This window comes from Tenrec ecaudatus, chromosome 2 (assembly GCF_050624435.1).
Source record: "Tenrec ecaudatus isolate mTenEca1 chromosome 2, mTenEca1.hap1, whole genome shotgun sequence".
NCBI lineage: Eukaryota > Metazoa > Chordata > Mammalia > Afrosoricida > Tenrecidae > Tenrec > Tenrec ecaudatus.
Window position 1 is genome coordinate 145,532,591 of NC_134531.1, and position 21,100 is coordinate 145,553,690.

The 21,100-nt window shown below is 42.1% G+C and overlaps 1 protein-coding gene and 1 non-coding gene across 7 annotated transcripts in view; both read left to right on the forward strand.

The window, feature by feature from the left end:
- The window catches only part of MATR3 (matrin 3), a 58,264-nt gene that overhangs the window by 13,812 nt on the left and 23,352 nt on the right, over positions 1 to 21,100 (forward strand). For 2 of the 6 annotated variants that reach the window (XM_075541629.1, XM_075541633.1), the window contains exon 1: positions 13,740 to 13,875. The exons of 1 other annotated variant lie outside the window; for it this stretch is intronic. The gene's annotated coding sequence lies outside the window, so the exon portion shown is untranslated. Of the gene's footprint in view, positions 1 to 13,739; positions 13,876 to 14,078; positions 14,100 to 20,688; positions 20,745 to 21,100 lie in introns of those variants that run through there. 3 more of the 6 variants (XM_075541634.1, XM_075541632.1, XM_075541631.1) reach the window with 3 other exon arrangements.
- On the forward strand, positions 4,017 to 4,219 carry LOC142442026 (small nucleolar RNA SNORA73 family). Its single transcript, XR_012783291.1, has one exon. It is a non-coding gene; the product is annotated as a small nucleolar RNA SNORA73 family (small nucleolar RNA).

Genomic DNA, 21,100 nt, shown 5'->3' on the forward strand with positions numbered 1-21,100 from the left:
TTTTGCTCAAGGAGCCACTGGTGGGTTTGAACCTCAGACCTCATCCTAACACTAAATCCACTGTGGCACTGGAACTTATTATAATACTTCGTATTGTACAGGTAGACTAGACTTCTGAGTTCCGTGGGAGCAGGGTCTCTTATTTTGCTAACTGTAGTGTGCTGCCAGGGCCATGGTATATCCATACTTTAACTGCCTCAGTCCATTCTCACTCAATGATGTTATAGGACAGAGTAGAACTGACACAGTGGGTTTCTGAGACTAAATATTGGCGCAGAAAGCCTCATCTTCTGCAGAACCACTGGTGGGTTCAGAGTGCTGGCCTTACAAGGGGATACCCCCCAAAAAACAGAAAACTCTGAATACAGCGTTCATAGTATGCATTTTTCAACTTATCGCAATCCATACATACATCAATTGTGTAAAGCACATCTGTACATTCATTGCCCTCATCATTCTCAAAACATTTGCGCTCTCCACTTAAGCCCCTGGCATCAGATGTGATGGCTGATTTAAGAGAACATTGTGTGGCTATGAAATTGTGTTTGCCGCTTGGGAAAAATACCGCAGAAACTGTTGTGATGTTGAACACAGCTTGCACAGACAACGCTTTGGGAAAAACTCAACTGTATGAATGATTTTCAAAAAAGGTGTAATGTTGATTAATGACAAACCTTGCTCTGGACATCAGTCAACTCTCCGAATGGATGAAAAGGTGCACAAAATTCATGCACTTGTGCTTGAAGATCGACATAAGAAAGGACCATTTAAGGGATGGGAAAGTTACCTGGACTATCTTGGAGCTCAGTTCAGCGAATTTTAACCGAAGATTTGAGAATGAGAAGGGTGACTGTGAAATTTGTGCCTCGGTTCTGACTGTTGAGGGAAAAGAGTGTCGAGTAGAAACATGTTGTGCTTTGAAAAAACAGCTCCAAAGGGACCCAGACTTTTTTTTTACCTCAAGGTCATTACTGGTGATGAGACTTGGTGCTATTCTTAAAACCCGGAAACCAAACATCTGTCAAACCAGTGGAAGTTCCATCATCACCTTGTCTCCCCCAAAAGCTCGTCAAGTAAAATCAAAGATCAAGAGGCGCATTTGTTTTTTTATGTGAGGGGAAGAGTGCTCTCTCTGAAGCAAAAAAACAAAACCCAAACTCACAGCCATTGAGTTGATTCCTACTCACAGTGACCCATAGGACAGGGTAGAACTGCTCCTGTGGGTTTCTGAGACTGTAACTCTATAGAAATAGACCCACACTTAAATCACACAAAGGTGACTAGGGTTCTTGATCAGTTTCATCTCACCCAGACCCACTTTGAGGGCACACACTTCTGCTCCATCTCTTTCAGCCTGCCAAGATCCTCAATAGCTTCTCTCTTCATTACTGTGTAGCCTCATGGAATAGGTATTTGATAAATGGATTTGAATTCCTGGCCTATGTGCCTCCAAAGGAGTCTTGGTGGCATACATAGTGGGTTATAAGTTAGGCTGCAAATCCGATAGTCTTTGGTTTTTTGGGGTTTTTAAAAATCATGTTATTGGGGGCTCATACAGCTCATCATAATCCATACATACATCCATTGTATAAAACACATTTGTACATTCATTACCCTCGTCATTCTCTAAACATTTGTTTTCCACTTAAGCCCCTAGCATCAGCTCCTCATTCTCCCCCTTCCTCCCCGCTCCCTCCGGCCTCATGAACCCTTGATCATTTATGAATTATTATTTTGTCATATCTTACACTGTTCGACATTTCCCTTCACCCATTTTTCTGTTGTCCATCCCCAGTGGGTTTTATGTATATCCCTGTAATCTGTCTACCCCACCCTCCCTTGACCCTCCTGGCATCGCCACTCTCACCATTGGTCCTGAAGGGCTCATCCGCCCTGGATCCCTCTGTTTATCCATGCCTGAGAAGAAAGCTAAGGCTGGCCGTTCCTGCAGAGTCACAGCTTTAGTTAGAAGCGTAAAGGGCAGTTCTACTCTGTCCTCCAGGGGATTGATGAGTCCGAATCAATTTGACAACAGTGAATTTGGGGTTTTAAGTGTCTGCAGTGATGATACTCTAAGCACATGTAATATGAACCTCCTGCAATATCTTTAAGTAGAATTTTAATAAGTAATAACGATTAAAATATGTTTCTGACTTTCTCTAGACAGCAAGATAAAAAATAAAATGAATCACTGCTACTGTGCAGATTCTGACTCTGGGACCACATAGGGAAGAGTTGAACTGTACCTTGATATGTTTGAACTATTCAGTTTTATAATATGTAAATTATATGCCCATAAAACTGTTGGGAAAATTTTTTTAACTATGCCATTGGGTTTCTGAGACCAAATCTTACCATAGTAAACAGCCTCTTCTTTCTCCCTCAAAGCAAGTGGTAGATTTGAACCTTGGAGATTAAAGTTATTAGCCAACATTTAACCCCCTGGGTTACCAGGGCTCCTTACAAGTTATTACAGCCTTAACCAAAAGCATGGGGTAGGTACATATCTAAACAGATTTGACGTACAGGCATGTTTCTGGTTTCCCAAGGGGCATCTAAGAGTTGGGTACAAGAGGAGTCTGTCGGAACCAAAGGCCCAAAGAGCAGAACAGATTTGGGGTGGAAAGATCCTACTAAATGCCTTCTCCAAGCTTGAAGAAAATCATGCAGTAAGACAGATTTGTTGCAATGAACATCCCTCCCTGATGAGGACTAAACTCATCTGAACCCTAAAACTGCAGTTCGACACTGCACTGTGACTACTTCAGAATTGGCTTCTCACAGCTCCAGTCCTCTCGACAAATACCTACCTGCACAGGGAAAATTTAGTTACCTCAGTAACGCATAGTGGAGTCCACAGCACCCTTCCTTCATTTCTGTTAGAATAGAGGGTTCTCTGTCCACAGTTCCCGCCCTCCCATCCTTTTAGGAGCCTCCATTATAGACCATACCTTCTCTCCTCTGTTTTGCTAGTCACCTCCTTTGTTTTAATTTTTATCTTTTTAGAAGATATCTTTTTATGTTTCTAACAGTTATTAGCACTTCATGCACATATACAATTCAATCATATCAAGAAGACTTGTACAATTTTCACCATATTCAATTCTAGAATATTTTCTTCCTTGTACTCATTGTTTTTCTAATTGTGGCAAAGAGATACGCAACAAGACAGTCTCCATTTCCACAGCTTCTACATGTATAACTTAGTACCATTGGTTATACTCTTTGGGTTGTACAACCATTATCGAATCCTTTTTTGACCCAAAGTATTCATCACCATTAACATAAACTCAATGCCCCTAAGCATGATAACCATTAGTTAAGGTTTTTTTTGTTTGTTTGTTGTTAGTAGTTTTCTATAACCATTAGACATTGGGTTTAAGTAGTTTTCTTGATAAAGTATTCACATATCATACACTTCCATGGTTAAATCACTTTTAAAATCAGTTCTAGGGCTCTCTCCCATCTAAGTGGCTGTTTGGTTAAATACAAGCCTTTAAGACTCCAGAGCCTATTCAAATTGATAGCCGGGCACCATCTACTTTAGTCACCACACTTTGCTATAGCACGCTGATCTGCAGTGATCATTTCATGAAGGCCAGTGCCAAGCAGGGCTATGCTATACGAAGTAACTGTTTTTGCACTGAGGCTAGAGTTAAGTGGGAGCCCAGAATCCATCTGCTTGTCCATGGTTATGAATGACTCCGGTTTACTTTGGTGGTCATAGTATGACAAGAACAAAAACCCACAAGACCAACAACCAAAGAAGCAAAAAAGAAAAACATTGTCAGTCATCCCCCTGGGGTATAAGGCGATTGCATAGATAACAATAATTTATCCAATGCCAGAGAATTTAACTACAATCCATGAGTTGTTGCTTCGTACAACTTGATTTCTTAATTGATTGAGCTCTGTTTACACTGAGCATGGAGATTTCCTGCTACCCCCTTTTAGTGGTATCAAGATTTGAATTGTATTTAAGTCTTTCCCTTGTTAACAAAACAAAACAACTTTCCCTGACATGGATACTCCCGGGAAGTCACTCCCTGGGTTCTGTCCAGGCGGCATGGGGGGGCACAGGGCTCCGCCCCATGATGTACAATCCTTTCCCACAAAGTCAGATATCAAGCCAGGCTTTGAGTCTGCGCCTGCATATTCCTCCAGCTTCTCAGAGTCCTGTGAACAATAACTGAGGACACAAAACATGTAGGAAACAGCCCTCTGATACACCTCTCCTGAACCTAGGTTCTCTTTGATGTTCTAGACTTGTGTTTTATTTCCCTAGTGCAGAATTCCAAATATCTCAGATTAAAGGAGACCTCAAATCTACATTTATAGTCTAAGAAAGAAAAGGAGCCTTTTGGACAGGAGTTCCCATCTTTAATACATCATTTGAGTCTGAACAGGATTTTGTTTGAGGCGCTGAAAAGAAAAACACACCGGGTTAAAAAGGGCCCCTATCAGAGCAACATGAGTACTGCTAAAATAGAAATAAAAAGAAACATCAAGTTTATGGTGAAGCTTGGGTGGAAGAATAGTGAAGTCATTGCTGCTTTACGACAAGTTTCTGGGGAAAGTGCCTCAGAGGAATCAGAGGTTTATAAATGGGCAACTCGTTTTAAAAATGGGCGAGACAATGTGAAGAGGAAGCCCAGAGAGGCAGACCATCCACATCAATTTGCACCGTAAGAATTGCTCTTGTACCCTAATTGAAGAGCATGGATGATGAAAAGCAGAAACAATAGCCAATACCAGAGACATCTCAGTAGAGTCAGCCTACTGTTCTCACTGAGAAATTTAACGTTGAGCAAACTTTTCTGTTTTAGTCGGTTCCAAAGCTGTTGCACTCAGATCAGCTGCAGCGAGAGCAGAGTTCTCAGTGGACATTTTATACTGTTGGTTAAAGATCGGAAGCATTTCTTTGAAGAATTGTAACAAGATGAAACAAAGGAAAGGTTATCAAGAAGTGGAAGTAGCCCATTTAAAGTCAAAGCAGACCATTCATTCAACAGCAAAGGTCATGGCCACAAATTTTTTGGATGCTAAAGGCATTCTGATTGTAGACTTCTTTGGAGACCGTAGAATAATAAACTATGCTTCTTATGTGAGTTTTAGAAAAGTTAATCAAAGCTCTAGCATAAAACACCTGGATACCTTCACCAGAGTCCTTCACATCAAACCAGGGCAATTTTGTGAGAGTTTGCATGGGAAATGTTTCTTAATCATTTTTTTAAAAAAGACTGCATTTGGCAGGCCATCAGTTCCTTTAGGCGTGGCTAAGTGCTGGCTTCATCACTTATGACTGTGTCATCTTAAACTTAATGGGGAGCGTATGTTTAGAAATTAAAGTTTGCTTTTTAAAAAAATCATTTTATTGGGGGCTCATACAACTCTTATCACAATCCATACATACATCAATTGTGTAAAGCACATTTGCACATTCTTTACCCTTATTCTCAAAACATTTTGCTCTCCAGGTAAGCTCCTGTCATTAGATCCTCATTATCTCCCCTCCCTCATGAACCCTTGGTAATTTATAAATTACTATTTTGTCATATCTTACTCGGTCCGACGTGTCTCTTCACCCACTTTTCTGTTGTCCGTACCCCAGGGAGGAGGTCACATGTAGATCCTTATAATCAGTTCCCCTTTTCTACTCTACCCTCCTGGTATCTTCACTCTCACCACTGGTCCTGAAGGGATCATCCGCCCTGGATTCCCTGTGTTGAAAGTTTGCTTTTTAATTTAAAACAAAACAAAACACATTCTTCAGCCCTACCTCCTCTGACCTCTATAATGAACAAGCAAACATAAGTCTGCATTGGCTAGTTTTCACCTTTCTACTTTCCAGACTTAGACTCTCCAGTCTTTTTGCACTTGATCAGAAGCAGTTCTCACTATTATTAATGACTTTCATGTTGCTACATTTTCTGGATGTTTATGGTCACCATCCTGACCTCTTGGTAAGATTTGACATTGTTCATCATTTTGTCTTTGAATTATTTTCACCCACTGTTTCTTCCTGTGTTCCCTGTCCCCTCATATCAGCCTTTCCATCTCTTTTGCCATACAGCTGTATTTTAAGGTCTGATCCTAAGTCTTCATGGTTCTGTCATCTCATCTTTTAAGTCCCTTAGCTTCATTTCTGTCTTTTTTTTTTTTTTCCCTTTTACTTTACTGGGGACTCTTACAGCTCTTATGCTGTCATCATCCTTTGCAAAACATTTTCTTTCTACTTGAGCCCTTTGTATCAGCTCCTAATTTTTTCTCCCTCTCCCACCTTCTCTCCTCCATGTCCCCTTGCAAATTTATAAATCCTTGTGTTAGGGTTCTCTAGAGAGACAAACCAGATTGTTAGTAATTAGATAGATAGATAGATAGATAGATAGATAGATAGATAGATAGATAGATAACACAAGAAATAAACAGTTAAATTATAAAGCAGTACAAATGGCTCAGTACAATTCAAATGTGTTAGACAGTTGTGAAACACTGGCAGGCCTTCAAGTCTTGAGGGCCGCCAGGTAGTCCTCTGTAGAGATTCAAGCTATCCCGGCACAGGCAGCAAACAGCAAGGCAGGTCACCCAACAGTCAGCCAGGTCACCAACAGACAGTACCCAGCTCAAGAGATGCAAATTCCAATTGTGTGGCGAAGCAAGTCTTAAAGGGACCTCAAATTACAGTGACACAGTCCACAGGTTAGGTGTCCCACAGGTAGTGTAGCTTGCAAATTGAGGCACAGAGCAAGCAAGGCAGCCACACACTGGTCCAATGATTAAAGAGCGAGAGACAAGAAAGACGAGGCTCACCAAGTCATTTATCTCTCTGCCCTTCAATTAATCCCACATGTGTTTATTGGCCAGGCTGGCACAATAAGCTAACTATCTCAATCCTTTTTTTTTTCCTATGTCTTACACCAACCGCTGTCTCCCTTCACCCACTTTTCTGCTGTCTGTCCCCGTGGGAGGAAGGAGCTTCATTTATTTCATTCACTCATAAATTTGTCACTAACTCATAGCTTTCCCGAGCTCAAGACCCATATAACCCGTACATTAAAAATTAATGTGCCCCAAATTGAACTTGGCCTCATATCTCCCCAGCTGATCCTTTTCAGTGCTTCCTAATAAATATCACTGTCAACAGTCTAGTTGTCATTCATCCATATTTCTCTCTGTCATCTACCATATAACACGACTTGCTTCTTTTCCTCCTAAACATCTTGAATTTACTTACTGGTTCTTTTTCATCTTTGCCATTTCCATTTCCTTCATACTAGAACCAGAATGATTTTCAAAATCCTTTAGTGGCTCATTAATCACAAGACATTTTTCTAATGGCTAAGACAGTGCTTTAAAATATTTTGGTCTGGGGGTTTGTTTGTTTTGTTTGAATGCTGTTAAACAGAATTTGGCATTTCTAGTTTGTCTCTAGTTTCTTTTTTTTTTATTTTCTAAACATTTATTTTCTTTTTTTTTTGAGTTTTTGATGTTTTTTTTTTTAATTTTTTTATTTTAACAATTTATTGGGGCTGATACAATTCTTTTCACAGTTCATACATATACATACATCAATTGTATAAAGCACATCTGTACAGTCTTTGCCCTAATCATTTTTTTCTCTTTTCTTCTTTTACATTTTATTAGGGACTCAAACAACTCTTACCACAATCCATACATATACATACATCAAGTGTATAAAGCACATCCATACATTCCATGCCCCAATCATTCTCAAGGCATTTGCTCTCCACTTAAGCCCCTTGCATCAGGTCCTCTTTCCCCCGCACCCTCCCTCCCCATTCCCCCCTCCCTCATATGCCCTTGGTAATTTATACCTCGTTATTTTGTCTTGTCTCTAGTTTCAAGTGCTTATCTGTCACTGTACATTAGAGAAAATGTAGCATAACTATGCACCTTGCCAAAGTCTACCTCAAGGTCTTCAGGTACTGTTCCCTCTGTCTTGTTGGTCCATCGGGAGAGTAGTCCTTCGCTTTCACCTGGTTAACACCTAAAGTCAAACTTAAATTCAGATCGCAACTTACAGCCATCGATTCGATCCTGACTATAGAAAACCTAAATGTCAGCGAGACCTGCCCCTGTGCGTTTCCGAGGTTGTCACTGTTGAAGGGAATAAAGGCCTCAGATTTCTCCTGAGGAGCAGCTGATGGTTTGGAAGTGCTGATTTTGCAGTGAAAAGGTCAGTGAATCACTGCTATGCCACCAGGGCCCATTTGAAGTCAAAATAGTGCCAGGTCACTCTGACTCATGGCACCCTCGTGTAAGTGTACGGTAATTGTGATCCATAGGGTTTTCAGTTAGAGATTGCCAGGCTTTTCTTCCAAGACTCCGCCAGGTGAACTCGCATCTCTCACCTTGTGGTTAGCAGCTAAGCACTTGACCGTTTGCACCACCCAAGGACTCCAGCTCATGCCTACCTATCAGCCATCAGATCAAATTTCAGTTCCTTAGGAAAACTTCCCATCCCTCCAGATACTCGGATCATTTCCTGAGCCAATGTCTTATCTGTAAATGAACTCCCTGGGAGCACACACTGCTTTTCTTCTAATTTGCTCTTTTTGGAGGCCTAACTACTGACCTGGAACCCTCGTGGTATGGAGGGTTAAATGTGGGACTGCTGATAAAAAGGTGGGCAGTTGGAACCACCAGCTGCTTCAAAGGAGAAAGACGAGGCCGTCTATTTCCATCAACCTTTACAGCCTCAGAATGGAATCATTCTTCTCTGTAAGGTTACCAGGAATTGGAATGGAGGTGACAGTGGGGTTAGTTTTTTTTTTTAATTGGGGTTAGTTTTGAAACTAAATTAGATTGAAGTAAAGCAATATGAACTAGGAGTTAGCTACCTGTTTGGGAGTGTAATAGTATTGAGTTGAGGTCTTTTGATTTACAGCTTCAGAAACCCACGGTGGTTATTCTCTGTCCTGTAGGGTGACTATGGACCGGTATCACCTCTGGAGAGAGAGATAGGAACTTAAGTGCTGAGCACGTGGTTTGCAGGAGGGTACTGTCTATAGTGGCAGCCCTACACCCATTTTGAGTTGACACTGAATCTTGACACAAATACAGCCTCTGCTGAGTTCTTTTTGACTTCTAGCCAATAACGTGTTTGACAGCATGACTCCACTAGTCCAACCCTCAGAGATTTGTCTGGCCACGCCCTCAGTGAAGCTTGGGGTGGGAAGGTGGGAAGGGTCTTAAATTATTATACCCAAACTAGGTGGTCAGAGGGCCCCAAAGCAACCCTATAAGCTTTTCTGTCAGTGATGGATTGAGCTACCACCCATTGTAATTTTGTGGCAAATTTCCTTCATTTTTTATGTTGTATAATTAGAACATAGGAGTCCTGTTGGTAGTGGTTATAAGTTGGGCTGAGATCCTCATGGCCAGCAGTGAAGGGAGGCCTTCATGTTTGTCAGTTGGAGGGCGATCACTATGAGTCAGCACTGACTCCATGGCAGTGAGTTTTTACTGATTACAACATGGTCATGAATCCTGTGGACCCCATTATAGCCTCATGCTGATCGTCTCCTTCAGTAGAATGATTTCTCTTTGTCTTATCGTTGTCCTGTTTAAGAGTTAATATAGAGATTTCTCTAATACACATTTTAATTTGGGATCTTGTTTCCCCAGAAGAGTTGATTTATATAGCCAAGGCCATGACCTGAGAGGTCACCTTTATTTTTACAGCAGTGCCACCATCCAGAAGGATATATACTTAGCCATCTGGTTGAGAATCCTCACGACATTAAGACTCACTCCATTTACTAGCTTTAGCATGTGAGGTGTGTATTAGTTTAAATTTTAGCATTCGTTCAAAGAAGGCTATGGATAAAAGTGAAAACCCAAAATCCATTCGCAGAGTTCCCGCTGGGATTAAGCCTCCACTGAATGTCTCCTGACCACTAGCTAGGGAGGAGAACCATCTTGCCCTTAAGCAGAGTTTATTGGAAAATAGATTGTATCCACTTCTTTCCAGCCAGCCCTGGGAGGAACAGTCTCCTTAGGGGCCTGCTTGGGTATATCCCTGATGGGCAGTACATGGTCAGGGGCAAAGTCCTGTTAGTCTTGCCCAGACTGCTTTGGAAAACCCTGGACCAATTTTGTAAACACTCCTATCTAACATCATGCACGTGTCCCAATCATGGTCTTGTTCCTGCTTATGTTTGGGGTACCAACCTCCACAACTAAATGGATCCTAGGGGATGTGTAATGGAAGGGTCAATTAAAGACATTTCACGAGATCCTAGGGCACACCTCTTTCGATGGCAGGATTGAGAGAGCGAGCGAATGTGTTCTCTTACAGGCTAGTATAATCTCGGGCATGCAAGCCATGTACACATATACAACAGGAAGGGGATGTACTAGAGGCATACATGTAATAGGAAGGGGAGGTACTAAGGGTATACACGTGACAGGAAGGTACATATATAACAAGATGGGTGGGTTCTAGAGTTAAGATGGCAACTTAACCTTGGTCTTTTCTGAGCTGGCTTGATCTTAGGTACCCCTGAGTTCTAAAAACTCTTGTTACAATCCATACATCAATTGTATCAAGACATATTTGTACATATATTGCCATCAGCTTTTTTAGACAGTTACTTTCTGTTGAGTCCTTGGATGATTCTTATCAGAAGGGAGTGGGCCTGATGTAGGGTGGGGTGGTCTGATGGCTCTTGATGGCAGATAACAACCTCAGGCAGTTAACCTTCAAGGGTATAGTAGCAACCATGTGCTTGCAAGCTGCACCTTAACATTGGCTTTATTACAAGTGTTGTAGCCTACTGTCCGTTCCCAGAGAGAAAAAAACCCAGACCACTGGCAAGTTCAAAAGAAAAAGTTTTATTTCCTGTGCAGGGACCGACCGTCAGCCCTCTTGAGAGGAGACTGAGCAGCCTGCAGGGGAATTTGCCAAAGGTTTATATAGTTTTTCAACATGCAGTTGTGCGAGCAAGCAGAGTACAGAAGCAGGAGACTGCGGTTAGCCATTCTTAGTTGAACAGTAACTGCTCTGGTCATTCTCGCAAGCCTTCTGAACGTCCATTTCCTTCGGTGCATTCCGTGTGCTTCGTCTGCACAGCCTGCCTCCCCGATATCAACTAGTTCATTTAAGTTCATAAGGGCTCTGTCAGCTCAAAATGGCTTTACTCTTGTCTAGGCTGTTTACGCTTTTCCTAGAGCTACTACACAAGGGGACATTGTGGGGAGCAATTTTAGTTAAAGAGAATGCGATTGGGATTCATCTCCAACTGACACACGTGAAGGCCTCCCTTCACGAGTCTCAGCCTCCCAGACTTCTGAAAACATGAGCATAGAAAATTTCTCTGCATACACCCTCCTCCTGGTTCTCAGTTTCCCACACTTATGTAGTCCCACCTGTGACTGTGGTGTATTGATCTGCCACAAATTATGAATTTGTGGCAATTTCCTGTGTTCCATGCCTTATTTAACTAGCTTCTTGACTATAAATCCCTGGGTGCCACTTAGGCCGTGTGCTAATAGTCTCTCTCATTCGAATGACATGTCTCTGTTCTCCCTTAAACTATATTTGAAATTGGGGTCTCTTGTACCCTAAAACAGCTAAATGATGTAACCTTTAAAAAAACTTTTAAAAATTGTGAATTAGGTGGGAGTTTACATTTCTTATAATCAATTTTATGTTCAACAGTTTAAATGATTTTTCACACATACCCCCCCAATAGCTTACTCTGCCCCAAATTTTGATTTCTTTTTGCCCTTTGATACTCTCTTCCCAAGGATAGAAGCTGTTTTTGCCTCCGTTTTCTCATCTTCTAAACGGGGTGGTAGTACCAGCGTGTTACTGTGTTGACTCTTACTGGGTGCCAGGGAACAGATTCCAGCTCAGCAAGCGCAAGTAACCGGGTGGAAGTGCCCTCTAGGGTCTCCATGACTGTAGTCTTTACGAAACAGATAGAGTCTTCCTTGAGGAGCCACTGTCAACATTGTGCATTGTCGCATTGTTGTAAGCAGCTATGCCACCATGTTAGAACAATCCCCTTTCTACTTAGAAGAAACACCAAGGGTGTGATTAGGGATTCGGCAGCGAACCATGAAGTCATGTTGAGAAGATGCGAAGGAAACCACTGAGTGTACACTGAATGGTTGTCTTTCCACACTAGGGGGTTTATTTGGACGGGTTAACACACTAAGTCAATTATAATTTGCAATTCTCTCAGTAAAAAAGAGTTTTACTGGAAATATATCAACCTTACATTGACAAGCAACAGGGTATATAGAAAGGAGTTGATCGAAAGTCCAGGCTTGGGGTACAAAGTGCAGTGATTGGTCTCAGGTCACAGGATATAGTGTGGCAGTCGAAATCAGTGTTCTGGAGAAAGCGACTCAGCCGTAAATTGTTGGATGAGCTGCTGCTGCCTACTAATCTCTTTGTCATACCCCTGAACCAAGGAGTAAGAGTGAGGGTGGGACTGAAGCCTTCAGCACAGGGGTACCAGTTGAAGCAAATCCCATTACTGTCGCTTGTGTATTGTATCCTGGCTGGGCCTGACTGCTCTAATTGCCACACATTCAGACTTCAGCTCTGGGAAGTGCTGGGGTAGGAAGTAAGCCACAGAGAAGCTGGAGCTGCCATGGCCCCCTGCTCTACTTGGCCTGAGCACTGGGTTTATATAGTTACACTTATCAGTTCAAGCCAAAGCTGCTTGTTAGTTGTAGGATGGACGACTTGGGTCTATCTACATGTCTGTAAAGGGCATTCCTGTAACTCCCTCAGGGTGTGTACATTGTGAGTTAATTTTGTTTTCTCTGGAGTGTTGAGGAGCTTATTCAAAACATGGTGAGAGTCTTCTTTACAGATCATGAATTCAAACCCACCAGCCACTCTGCAGGAGGAAGATGGGGTTTTTATCTATAAAGATCCACAGCCTTGGGACCTAAGGAGCAGTTTTCCTCCACCCTGTAGGGCCTCTTATTAGTGACCTCCTAGGATAGGGTAGAACTGCCTGTTTCTGAGACTGGGACAAATATATATATCACTTTTTCTTTTTAATTCTTTTTTTACTTTATTTTTTTGGGGGAGATTTCTGAAATAAACAAAAACAAACAGAAAACATACTAGACAAATTCTAAAAGATGTAACACTACTCTCACTTTTACTGGAGGCGAGAATAAATCTCTACGGAAATAAAAGAAAAGAAAACCTCATCTTTCTCCCCCAGATTGACTGGTGTTTTTGAACTGCGGACTTTGCATCAGACCAGTGTGAAACCACTGTATCACCAGGGCTCTGTAGGGCCCTTGTGAGTTAGAATTGACTCATGGCAATAGGTTTGGGACTTTTTTTCCTCTTTGGATGTTGACCATGTGACGAGAATGAGCTCACAGCCTTCCACCCTATTGAGTCTGAATTCCTGACATTAACAAGCAGCCCAAATCCCTGAGGATTCGTACAATTCCTGGACAAGTAATCGGGTAATCTGGGAATTAACAAGTAGAAATCGGTTCTTGGATCAAGTCTACACTGTTCGACTTAGGGGTTGAAAAAAAACGCCTTTTCGGAAAATGGGGATCCAGCTAGTGCACTAAGGCTCTCCTCCCGCTTCCCGACTCGGTTCGGTAGAGGGCGGACTCGAACAGGGGACGCGAGCGCGGCTCGGGCGGAGGTGGCCGCGCCGCCGGGGAAGGGGCCCGGCGCGCGCCGAAATTGGACTCGTGGGGTGGGGGCGGGGCGTGCTCTCGCGAGAGTGAATTTCGTTCTTGGGTTGCAGCCTCTGTCGCCGCCTTCTTCCAGCGCCGTTGCTGCGGGGGATTGTGGGATCCTGGGCGTCCCGCTCGCTGGGAGAGAGCTGCCTCTCCTTTTCCCTCTCCCTTTTGCCTCAGGTAGGTGGGAGGCGGTACGAGGCTGGGAAGGGTGGCTGGGGGTTTTCCGCGCCTGCAGGGTAGCTGCGGACGGCGACGGCCGCGGGGAGCGGCGGCGCGCTTTTCTGGCCCGGGCCCGTCCGCTCGCTCTGCCTCCCTCCTCGCTGCGTATGCGACCCGCCTGATCGGCGGCCGCCATGTTAAGAACGCAGTGGCGGCGCTGCCAGCCTGCTCGGGCGGCGGAGGTGAGCAGTCGCAGGGGGGACTCGCGGCGTTTAAGGCCCCCGCGATGCGACGCTGGAGTGGGGACGCCAAGGGCGGTGAGGTGGCGGGCTTCCCACGCCCTGGGCTTGCTGCGGGCGGGGGCGGGCCGACGAGCCCGTTACACGCGGGCCGCAGCGCGGGGGGGGCGGCGCTCGAGGCCCGAGGGACCGAATGCCCGCTGCGGGCCTGCCGTTTGGGGAGCATCGGTAAGCAGGCGAAAAACTGGCAAAGCGCCGGCCCCAAGGACGGGGTTGCGAGTGCCATTGCTTTCTTTCCCTCTTCTGCACCTGAAAACGGTGCCTCAAAATGGACGATTTCGCCGACGCCGGAGAGCGTAGCCATTTGACCAACATGTCTGGCCGTGCCTGTTGGAGCGGCCCTCGCGCCGCTGGTTAGCCCGTCGATTCGCAGCGCCCCCTCCCACGCGCATTTTGCCAGACCTCACGAACAATTCCTCCCCGCCCCCACCTCCCATCGCGTTAAAATGGCCGAAAAATGAAACGTTAACGCTTGTTTTTTCGTATTGCGTCGCAGCCAGAGCTTTCTGCACTACGCAGCAAGGCAGGAGGTTGGTTCTCGTTTCAGAGTCTCCTCACACCCCTTTTCTAAATACTATTAGTCCAGGTTCCTTGGAGGGTTGTGTGGTGTGGGACCTTCCGGTTTCCAGACAAAGGGTTTGGAGTACCTTGGTGTATTGCCTGCGTCGTTGTTCTTTTTATTGCTAGCGCAGGGTTCTGTTTTATGTTCTAAAGGGTCTTCTCCCTAGATGTTCATCTTCTGGGACGCTGTTCTGTAGGATAGGCCTTTTTTGGGTGGAATTTTCCTATTGGATCAGAGCTTTACAGAATATGCTTCAAATTTCGCGAATGGTTATGACGATTCAGAAATCTCTAGTCTGTTAAGCGGAGTGGAATAATCTGAGAGCCGTTGATTTCACAGGTCGTAGACATGTTTTTGTATTGAACACTGGGTTGTGCGTGTAGAACAAAGCTTGATTCAAGATGGGAAATAGTCCAGTGAACGCATTTTCGCGCCCAAGTGTAAGTAAAAAAAAATCGCGAAAGATTATATAAATCAAATGGAGGGCTTTTTCTCCCCAAACTGGAAAACTTGGAATACTTGATCATTACAAAGAGTCATTAAGATGTGAGATGAAGTGCTTTAAATTATAATTCTTTTGCACTTTCAAGAATAATTTACATTATACTTCATCCAGAAAAAATGTTTCCTCTTTTACAGTGTTGACGTATTTACCATTTTTGCTATGTATGTGGATTTGCTGGGTTTGTTTTTTAATTGTGATGGAAATGAGATTAAGAAAACGTAAGCACAATATACAATTTTTACATATACAATCCAGTAACATTGATTTCAGTCTTTTAAGTAGCACCATTCTCGATAAGCATGTTGCATGTTGAGCCAGTTCGGGATTTAACCAACCTTGGGTCAAGTGAGGGATTTAACCATAAGGTGTAGTGTATTTTAGAAGTATGTAGTTAAATTTTCTAATTGTATAAAAAAAGTCTAAAACCCGAGGAGGAGGAGGTGGTGGGGATCTGAGGGAGCTACAAAAGATCATGGAATAATGGAAATGGAAACATAGGAGATTTTCCCAGTTTTTCAATTTATTGAAACCTTGTCATGCACTTAATCAGTGGTGATGCCACCGATATAATTTTATTTGCAGGGGTTTCTAAGGAAATACTGTTAGACTACTGTACAAAAATGTTAATATAGGACTTTCAAAACATGGAAAAGGAACCCTGATGACTCAATGGTTAAAGTGCTCAACTTCATCAGTTGGTCCAGTTCTGTGGGAGAAACTGTCAGTCTGCCTCCTAAGATTTTAGCATTGTAAACCTTGTGGGGCAGTTCTAGGCTCTCTAAGCTGGTTGCTATGAGTCACAATCAACTCAAGGCAAAAGACTGGTTTTGGTTGGATGAATGAGAAAAATCTACAACTTGAAACATTCAACAGTTGGGAATCTGTTTATTATCTTGTAACCATCAAATGGAAAATCTATACAGGTACTTAGACAAAGGTCTTAGGAGAGTACTACTAGGAACAGCATTCCCTGCCAGGTACACGGAAGGTAGTTCCCAAAAAAAGTCTGAAGCAGCTCTACTCCATTCAAACCCATTTAATGTGGGGAAGGGACGGACATGAAGGGGTTTGGTTTTGTTGATAGGATTTGATTGCAGTTAGTACTATATATACCATTATCAAAGACAAACACTAAAACTAAGTTATTGTTAAACTTGAAGGTTTTTTCCTCAAAAGAATCTGTCAAGCATAATTTAGATAAACATACTAAGAACTCTTAGTAACTCTTAAGTATTAGTATGTTGGTATTATGAATGACTTTATACCTCCTAATCTTTTCTCCCCAAAAGTCTTAATTTACTTTTTTTATAGGAAGAAAAGCATTTTTAATATGTTGTAAATACTCCAAAACAAAATTGCTTCCATCAAGTAGATTCCAACTCAACAACCTTATAGGACAGGGTATGATTATTTCTGCAGTCTGTAAATCTCTTATGGGAACAGAGAACTTCATTTTTCTCCTTTGGAGCTACTGGTGGATTGGAACTGCTGACCCTCTGATAACCTACCACTATGTCATCAGGGCTTTGTTTGTGAATATTAGAAGTGCTTAAAGGAACACTAAAGACTTAGAATTTCATGTTTTTAAAAACTGAAATAGAAGTGAGCCAGCTTCGCTAAGTAGAAAGTGCACAGTATTCAGAACTGACAGGAAATGTAGTGCATATTGTATAAGGTATTCTGGTTACTCTGTAGAAAGCAAATGTGAAAGTATTGTGTAAAAAAATTTTGTTTTAGAACAATAAAAAAAAAATTGTTTTTTGGGCACTAGTAATTCTGTAAAGCTTTTTGAAGAATGAATTAAACCATTTCAATATCAGAGAATGGATGATGATTTGTTCAGTGCTCTCAGCATCTTTTAGTTAAGAGTGCCTTTAGATGCTTTAAAATTCATATTTGTAAGTAAAAAGAGTAGATAATTTGCTGGCATTTGGGGTGAGTGAAGCTAGGTTTATTGGGGATGAGTTGACACCAGTAGTTATTCTAAGATTACAATTTAGAAAGGAAATTAAATATTTTAAAGCTATGTAGTGGACCTTTCTCTCCTAGATCAAGAGTCCTAGATTTCTTGCTTTAGAGGTTGGTTTATTTGTAAAAAAGTTTAGTGGAGAACTGTTAAGTCTGGATTGAGAGTCTCATACTAGCCTTGAAAAATTTTATAAGTGAGTTTATTGATTTAAATTTTAGCTTTTGACAATTAAAGCCCATCTCCACTGTAATCTTAAATATAAATTGGCAGTAAAATTTTAAAGGATAAAGTGCTGCTGTGCTGTCTTTCATCACCTGAATGTAAATGATTGCTATCATGGCTGTAGTGTGTGTGTGTGTATATATATATATATATATACACTGTGGCTTAGATACAATTATTCTTTGTTTTTAATCGTCTTATTAGGGGCTCATACAACTCTTATCACAATCCATACATAAACAATTGTGTAAAGCACATCTGTACATTCATTGCCCTCATCATTCTCAAAACATTTGCTCTCCACCATAGCCCCTGGCATCAGGTCCTCATCTTTACCCCTATTTTGTCATATCTTGCCCTGTCTGGCGTGTCTCTTCACCCACTTTTCTGTTGCCCGCCCCCCAGAGAGGAGGTCACATGTAGATCCTTATAATCAGTTCCCCCTTTCCAACCCACCCTCCCTCTACCCTCCCAGTATCGCCACTCACACCACTGGTCCTGAAGGGATCATCTGCCCTGGATTCCCTGTTTCCAGTTCCCATCTGTACCAGTGTACATCCTCTGGTCTAGCCAGATTTGTTAGGTAGAATTGGGATCACGATAGTTGGGGGGGGGGGCGCATTTAGGAACTAGAGAAAAGTTGTGTGTTTCATCGTTGCTACATCATATCCTGACTAACTCATCTCCCCAAGACCCTTCTGTAAGGGGATGTCTAGTTCCCTACAGATGAGCTTTGAGTCTCCACTCTGCACTCACCCTCATTTACAATATGAGTTTTTGTTCTTCGATGCCTAATACCTGATCCCTTCGACACCTTGTGATCACAGTGGTCACACAGGCTCGTTTAAAAAAGATTTTCAAGTGGGTGATGTAGCCTCCTGGGCTGGGGTGCACTGAAAATGATCCAGGAGCATTGAAGAAGCAGAATCATACACTTTACTGGATTGTGGGCCATAATTGCAAGGTGGGGTGGTGGTGGTGGTGGGTTTTCTTACTATTTTTAGGGGGGGGTAAGTTAAATAAATTGGTGTAGCCTGTGGTTTATAGAAAATATTTGCTTTTTATTGAAATTTTTTAAAGCAGTATATCTCTGACAAACGCTTTAATGTAGAGCCCTACCAGTTAGGCAAGGAGTTACTGGTATAGAAATAAAATTGTAGGAGGAAAACAAAGCATTTAGTTTGAGGGAGTCTCTGGGCTTCTGGGTGGAAAATCAAAGGAAAAAAATGCCTATAGAAAGGTGGCAATAAATGCAGCAGATATGGAAAGCATTAAGGGTGAATAAACTCTTTAATTTGCAGTATTATCTCCCCAGAAGAACCTGTGCGTGTGAAATTTTGTAGTCAAGTCTTTGAATATTTGACTTGGGTCAGTAGTTGATGAAGAAATGGTAATATCAAAGAAATACAACTATTTGTGCCTAAATTATTCTTGCTTTGTGAAGATGGAAACAGGTCGATTTTAACAAATTTATTCATGGGCAAGCCATGGTATTCTGGAAAAGTACATGAGGTTTTACATTTTAAGGAGACCAAAAATAAATAATAAAATAGGAACACTCACCTCCATCAAGTCAATTGACTCAAAAGTGACTTCGTAGGACAGGGCAGAACTGCTGCTTTGGGTTTCTGAGACTTGACTCTTGGTGAGGGTAGAAAGGCTAGTCTTCTGTGGGGAGCAGCTGATGGTTTCAAACTGCTGACCTTATGCGCAGTCCAGTGGGTGACCACTACGCCACCAGGGGCTGGCTCCAATAGGAACAGTCTTTTAAATAATAGGTATATAAATATGGATAAATCCATTTTTACTTTACAAAATTTTTACATTTGGGATAATGTCTTGCATGTTAAGGGAAAAGCTCTAAAAGGAATTCAGGAGAGAAAGGGGGAGTGCATTGGAAACTGATAGAGGGGTTTCTCAGGTCTCAGTGAAAGGTTGGCCGATGTTTTGTTCCATGGCACATATGATCACTGGATGGCCTCTAATGATATTCAATGTCATCCAGTCAATTCCAACTCACAGGAACCTTATAGAACAGTAGAACTGTCTTTGATTTTCCAAGACTGATTTTTTAGTGTAATGATTTTTGTTGTGACAGAAATATACATGACAAAACATTCTCCAATTCCACAAATTCTACATGTATAATTCCGTGCCATTGGTGGTGTACAACCATTGTTGACATCCTTTTCCAAATTATTCTGCCACCATTAACATAAATTCAATGTTCCCTAGGCAGAAACTTCCTCCTTCACCCATGGTGGCCATTGGTCAAGTTTGGTTTCTTTCTCCTTTTTTTGGTTGTAGCTTTCATGATAAAATATTCACATCATACACGTCCTTAGTTAAATCACTTTTTGAAAGAGTATATACATCACAATTATTTCCAATATCCTTCGTACTCCGCACATCCCTGATAAACCATTGAATCAGTTATTGTCTCTATGCATCCACTCTTGTGCACCACAAACTTTGAAACCTAACAAACGATAAAAACGAGACGAAGAAAATAATATACAGATAAAGAAAGAGAAGACTAAATCTTTATAGGAGTAGACATCCTCTTTCTCCTGTGGCACATCTCTGTCAGCTTGGCCCTTTCCTCACAAACCTAACAACAAGGTCCTGTTAATTGTGTTTCTACACTTAGATGTTAGGTTCCTGGGTATTCGTATATGCCATATTGCTCATAATCTGTTGCGTAGTTAAAAGGAGGTGTGGGCCTAAAGAGCCCCAAAGTGCCTGGAAATCTACTTCCAAAACAATCACAGCCTATGGAGCCTAGTTGACTTTGAGCACACAGGGCAGGAGAGGGTTGTCACTGTAGGTAAAAGTTGATTCACCGGGGCTATTTTGTGGGGAGAGTGAGAGCTAAGTTACTTGGTGTTACCTTGAGTGAGAGGGAGGGGTGAGTTCCAATGAATGTGAATTAAATTTGCACTGACTTGACAGGCATACTAAACCTTTCTCATTTGGATATGGTGGAGGACAGATTGTGAGAAGATGGGCTAATAAAGCAAAAGGCATTGAAAATCATAGTACAAGTTTCGTGTGGTAAGTCATACAGAACCATTATAAATGTGTCAGGCGAGTGAAAGGAGTTATTTAATTCAAGATGTTATTTGGAAGGTGATGAGGGGGGGCAACCCCCAAAGACGGAGAGTCTGGAGTAATAGTACGTCGGAGGGACTAGAGTGGCAGAGGCCTTTTCAAGATTGAGAAAGGAATTGACAGATTGGGAATAGAGAATAAGAGATTTTTCTACTTTCAGCAGAAACCAATCTTACCTGTCAAGAATACTAACAAGTTTTCAAATCTGGTCTTGTAAAGGTAGGTGATAAATTTCAATTTTGAGTCCTAGCTTTGACTAGAAATAGATAAGACATTAAAGTTGGTATGTAAAACAGGGAGTACAATGTAAATAAGGGATATTACGTGAAATGCGTCAGAGCTCCACAGACACCTTAATTTTTTAGATTTTTGCAGTCTTACCACTTTGTTCTGTATTAGTAGAAAATATTTGCATTTTCCTCATGAAAAATATTTTCCTTGCATTGATTCTGGTGTTCACAGGTTTTACGCTCAGTGCAAATGTCTGAGTATTATTTTTGGCACCTATCGTTTCTCATGTAAAAATGAAATTGTATTTCTTTTGCTGCGAGTATCACATTAGATAAAAATAGGTT